Raw genomic sequence first — 5,904 nt, 5'->3', positions numbered from 1 at the left:
CTCATTGGTGTCACCCTCGCATAGCAGATGCAGTGGAGATAGTACATGTTTTACTCATGGAAATGTCAGCAATGGTCGTCCCTTTAGGTCATGGCAGTCTCTTTAGCTTCCGTAGAGGAAAGTATTTGAGCCTTTTCATGTGGATGCTCCCTCCAGTCAAAGTCCCATTCTGTATATCACTTCAACGATGCAGCGTCTGATATATGGTTTCCATGGACAAACAGTACCATTCCAGCTGAGGTGGAGCTCAGGGCAGAGGGGGGGGGCGAAAAGAAAGCCAGTCAAGAGAGTGAGTAAGTAAGAGTGGAATGATGGAAAAGGACGCCTGAGTGTTTTGGTAGTAAAAAGAGTCTGTAATCAAGTTAGTAAATGAGACATAGCTGTGCTTGTGACAACCAAGCAGACAGACAGACAGACGTGTCCGTGCATGCCCTGTACGTTTCTGTGGAACAGTGGGAAACATGGTACGCTGTCTGGAGCTCCAACACTACTCCCACCTCGATTAGATGAAATGAATGCAAGAGTAAATACTCATTTGAGACTGGCAATCAATACAAAGATCAATATGCTAATGTGGGCTGTGCTGTCTCTGCCCTCCTCTGGTTTCAGGTGCGTGTCCGAGCATATAATAGGAAAAAGGGAATTGATGAATAATTCTTCATGCGGCATGACCTGATCTCTCTTTGTTGGTGTCAGTCTTTTTCATACATCACCCCCATCACAGCCAGGGTCCACCAGCTGGTCTCTAGAACTAGGGGTAACTAGTGACTGTAACCATGGGGACAAAGCCCTGCAGATGAGGACCCATGTGTGTGGTTTATTGCTTGTGAGTGAGGTTTAACAATGTTTTAATAATGCATAAAGACAGGCGTGTGTGTGTGTGTGTGTGTGTGTGTGTGTGTGTGTGTGTGTGTGTGTGTGTGTGTGTGTGTGTGTGTGTGTGTGTGTGTGTGTGTGTGTGTGTGTGTGTGTGTGTGTGTGTGTGTGTGTGTGTGTGTCGCATAGCCTTCAGGTTTTCTCGTCTGTATGCCAGACAAAGAGACAGAGTACACAGTGATGAGAGATAATCGTGTTGTTGAAACAAACCGATGAATGAATGTGTTTCTTGTATTGCATGCATTATACTGTTAGAGACATAAATGATCTTTAACTGCTAAACCAATTGTTTTAAATGTTTAGAATTTTACAACAACGGCCTATATCACTCTATATAGCTTGCCAGGATACAAAAGGGAAGGAATGTTCTTAAAATAGGGGAGTTTTAAAGAAAAGGATATAGGGTGGGACAGAAACAAGGGAAAGCATAAAAGGTGCTAGACTGTGACGGGTGAGGGTGAACATATAGGGGAGAGGGGACAAGGGGGGAGTTAGAGATGCAGTAAAGGAGCTGCATGGTGGCTCAGACTTCCTTCCACTCATACAACAAGCTACATTTCAATATGTTCTTGTGAGAAGCCCAAAGAATATTTTGGTAGTTTATTTTTGTATAACATTAGGTGAATTAGGTGGAAAACTGCAGTGTTGATATCAATTACTGAACAATCTATGTAAAAAGTAGGATGGTTATAAAGTAAAAAAAAAACAGATATTTTATTGACTTTCAATTTCAGACAGTGTTTTCTCCTACATTACCACTTTAATCTCACAGGTCGTCCACATTTTGTTCTGGTATATTTACGACTAATCTTATTTCCCACCTCCATCGGCTCCATAATCATAATGTGTACTTCCAATGGCACAACAACACCTTAGTCCACTGCTCCCAGCCTTGTTTCAGATGATGTAGTTATTAATAGCCCTGAAAACTCTCCAGAGAGGACTATCTGCATTTCTTGTGATTGTTTTTGTCCTACCAGGTGTCACATTGGAGAGTAAATACAAATTACAGAACAAACCAAAGTAAAAATAGATGTCAGAAATATTAAAATAATAGGAAGCTATATATTTCCCAGGTCGAAGTACTGTAATGAATAAGGTTACTGTTCACAATAAGGTTTGTGTTTTGGCTACAGGAGCAAAAGATAAGTACCAACTCTTATACAAACATAATTACTAAGTAACCATGAAAGGCTATAATATTTTTTATTTCATACACATCTTAATGCCTGCTTCTGAAATGTAAGTATAGATAATTACTTAAAGCTACAAGCTACGAGTTATCTTTAATGCTTGTCAATATCAGACAAAACTATTTACAAAATGCAGACCAGTAAAGTATATGCAATGGAATGTAATACGTGTATTTTATTTATGAAATACAGTGCAAACGTGGTTTTACACCAAAATGAATGTACGTTGGAGGCTAAGAAAATCTAGCTAACTTTGATTGAATGTAGCTAACGTTAGCTGCATTTGTCGCGCAGAGCAAGCAACGCAAAGATGTCTGTGATTATAAGCATGATGCCAACATGCAACAGATAATAGTTAATTATGTATCCTGCAAACAACGGTGTTAAAAATAAATTGCATATTTTAACATTAGGTTCTGAAACAAATGCGCAAGCTAGCCAAGATCTAGCCCTTTACAACACTTGGCGGTGGTGCTCATGGGAAATGCAGTCTTTATTCCTGGAAAACGACTGCTTTTGTCCTCAAGTGACACATGTCAGAGTCAGACTAAAGATTAAGTGTCCACGATTTCCTGTCGTTAAACTCAGGATGACCTGAAAAGACAGAGGTCTGATTTATGCTTGTTAGCTTATCTTTGCTAGCATGGATGTTAAGTATAACTCAAGTTCAACTTTGACAAACATTTACACATTTTAAAGGTCCTGTTCAAAAGTTGTTTTCTTTTTTACTTAATTTACATTTTACATCCTAAATGTACCTTCTTATACATACACTTAAACATAGTTCAACCTAGTCTGTTGTCTATATAAGATTGAAATCCTGACAGTCTCGTTTCCAACATCCTGGGCCCCTCTTGGGCTAAACTTGGTAAACATAACTTTAACATGAGTTTGCTCCGTCTAAAGAGAGCTATTCTGGGACTTAAAGACACCTGAGGGGCCTCAGGGATCTATAACTACACTGCAGTTCCTCCTTTAGGCTTAAGGGGTTCTTTTTTGTTATCAGCCCTTCAATGAATACTCCAACAAGCCTCTGTCCTTTGAATGAAGCACTTAGCTCGGATGTCAAATGTTTTTATTACAGATCAGAATAATGTTTGCTTTCAGATGTCAGTGACCTAAATCAGGTCCTGCATGCTATCAGGTCAGCGTTAGCTAATACCACAACAACCTTTACGATCGAGCATTTCTATCCACCTTTTTTATGCACATTTTCTACTTGGGCGTAGAATCACAGAGTTCTAGAAGAATCATGAAATGTCACAAAAAAGTATTTTGTCTTGGCAAATCAAAAAGAGGTTTGGCAAACAAATGATGATGTACATGAAGCATGTAACTTCGGTGTCCACTATAGATGGAAACGAGTATGCATTTGCAATTATATTTTTCCATTTTCTTGAAATTCGATTAAAATGTGCCCTAGATTTGGATGTAAATCTGGCTTAATGAACCATGAAATGAACAGACAGAAAATAGGACCCAAAGACACGCGTTGCAGCAAAAGTGGTTAATGTGTCCAGGAAAACCTAAATGAAATATCATTATCTTTAGACTAATGTGAACGCTTCCACTAATCAATATCTGAAACAAATGAAACTTGGAAAACTCAGAGGATAGAAGTGTGAATTCTAGTGACAGGTGTAGAGCTGGTTTAAACCCTGTCATGCTGTTTTTTCGTGGCGAATGCTGCCTTTTCGCTTTTATGAGCGTGCTGTAAAGTCATTTAAACTAAAGAAGGGGTAGCCCTGAGACCCCAAAAGGCTCTCACTATTGTTGGTGAACTTAACAAGAAAAGGTTTCTGTGAGCGGCCTGCATCCTGAAAACAGAGGCATATGTGTTTTGGAAGATGTGCCCCGTAAGATTGCAACTGAGATACTTATCCAATACTCAATCAAAGTCTTCGTAAATCCATGTAAGTAAAAGTTTGGTGCAAATGGGTGAACAGTTGAAAGTAAAGACGTAGGTTGCATTCGAATGGTCCATTTAGCTTAGGAACCTTCCTAACGGAGTGAAATGACCCGGAAGCACCTCAGTGGTAATATGAATATGGGTAATGTCAACATTCAATTTTGAAATAGGAAAATCATTTGTTAAAAATATGTCTTGCAAAAGTGTGTTGTTGTTGACAGTGTTGGTCCTTAGAAGTCCGGTAAAAGAACGTGTTTCGCAGTGCACAATGTTTCCTTGCTCTCACCTCGGGCAGTGTCTCACTCCGAGAAGGTGCTTCCCTTCCCTGGGTGGCTGATTTGCTCTATCACACATAAAAACACACATTCATACACAGAGCCTGCTTTTACAACAAGTGATATTTGTCTCAAAATAACATGTACTGGCACGACGGATTAAGACAATTGTGTATGGGTATTATCCTTTACTGGTTGCTGGTAGGAAACTATAATTGCAGGGTTTAAGATCATCTACTAAGTGAATGAATCACAAAGTGCTGTTTTATTTCCTTTAGGTCAACAGTAGTGTCACGTTCAGACACGTTGTTGACAGGAGATGACACAAAGCTCCGGGGGTCGAATATACAAGTTATTGTTTGCTGCTGACAAGCATGCAGAAAGAAGATCAACTCTGCTACACCTTGCTCTGATACCAGCAGGCCTACTAGTTCATCTATTAAGGAAGGGCCTCCGTCACGCAGACTGCTATGGTTTTTACATGGAGATTGATGATAAGATAACTAACTGCAGGCTTCTGATTGGCTGGCTCGTTCTCATGCTTCTGCTTCTATCCGTTTATTCTTTCTCTCCGGTAACTGTCACCAACCTCTCGTCTGTCCGCACAAATCTCGCAGCAGATCTTTTACATCATAAATTGTCTCCGTAGTCTTTGACTCTGACTGTAGTCCCTAACCATGCACACATACAGCATATTCAACTATTCAACTACTTCTAAAAAGAATATAGTCACATTTTTCCATTAAGACTTAAGATGTAAAAATATTAAATATGAAAATGTTTTGGACAACTTTGGATTATACATATATATAATTCCTGTATGCCTCTTCAATGTTTACAGTCAGCTCTGTGCATTGTACTCACTACTAGCCAAGAGTTTGCACGACTCAAGTAGAGATGAATACCAAAAAGGAAAGCTCACATATCTGGAAAGAGGGTGAAACACTATTTGTAGACATTCTAAAAAACGTATATAGGATAGGATATAGGATATACCAGGTTTTGTTCGAGAAAATCGCCATGCCAACCTTTTCAAGAAGTTGGTTGAAGGAATAAAAAAGGGTGGTTGTGTTCCAACCGCCTGAAAAAGTCAGCCACCAGCATCAAAATGCCACGTTGTACAGTATTGTCTTTCAGTCGTTTTTTTACTATCGAACAAGGGAGTGTGTGTGTGTGTGTGTGTGTGTGTGTGTGTGTGTGTGTGTGTGTGTGTGTGTGTGTGTGTGTGTGTGTGTGTGTGTGGTGTGTGTGTGTGTGTGTGTGTGTGTGTGTGTGTGTGTGTGTGTGTGTGTGTGTGTGTGTGTGTGTGTGTGTGTGTGTGTGTAATATTCCAAGCACACCTGTCAACACCGAGACACTGGGCCCTTTATTACCCAAGCCCACACAATTCAACCGACAAAATCCTTCTACTGACAAATCCTTCACCAGACAAACACACACACGCACGCACGCACGCACACACCACACACACACACACACACACACACACACACACACACACACACACACACACACACACACACACCACACACACACACACACACACACACACACACACACACACACACACACACACACCACTCACTCACACACACACGATTCAGGCGGTTGAACAGAAAAGAGGAGCCAGGTGCTGAATCAAAACCATTTC

This window comes from Pseudochaenichthys georgianus, chromosome 3, assembly GCF_902827115.2.
Source record: "Pseudochaenichthys georgianus chromosome 3, fPseGeo1.2, whole genome shotgun sequence".
Classification (NCBI taxonomy): domain Eukaryota; kingdom Metazoa; phylum Chordata; class Actinopteri; order Perciformes; family Channichthyidae; genus Pseudochaenichthys; species Pseudochaenichthys georgianus.
The sequence above is the reverse complement of the archived record's forward strand: the minus strand, read 5'-3'. Positions refer to the sequence as shown.